The following is a 524-nucleotide window of genomic DNA, read 5'->3' on the forward strand; positions in this document are numbered from 1 at the left end:
GCTGTAATCCCAAACCGAACATGAGAAAATCTCTAGTGAAGCCATTTCTCTCCCTCATACCTGTGAGCTCCTGGAGACGAAAGACTATGTCTTACATATCTTCACGTGGTACAGGGCTTGGCGCACAGTGGGCTAATGGATTTGAACCATTCACTGTGCACCGGGCCATGTGTTAAGCATCTTATACTGTGCCATCTTCTTCATTTCTCATGACTAGTCTATGAGGGAGGGATAGAGGGAGGGAGGGAGGGTCATTAGTCCCTTTGTACAGATTAAGAATATGAGGTTGGTTTAAAGAATTCTAAAACCTTGCCCAAGGTCACCTAGTGGTTGTCAGAGTTGAGACTTGAATCAGGTCTGTCTGATGCCAGAGTGGGTGGTCCCAGCTAGCTGCACCCTCCACTCTAGGTGCTCAGTGAAATGTTTGCTGACCAGCACCAGAGTCGGCAGTGGGGTCAGCATGTGCAAAGGTCGTGTGGCTTTTCTACGTGAGTCTGTGGGTAATTCCAATGTGAGATAAGTCT

The sequence above is a fragment of the Pteropus vampyrus genome, unplaced genomic scaffold (assembly GCF_000151845.1).
Source record: "Pteropus vampyrus isolate Shadow unplaced genomic scaffold, Pvam_2.0 Scaffold48, whole genome shotgun sequence".
NCBI classification, from domain to species: domain Eukaryota; kingdom Metazoa; phylum Chordata; class Mammalia; order Chiroptera; family Pteropodidae; genus Pteropus; species Pteropus vampyrus.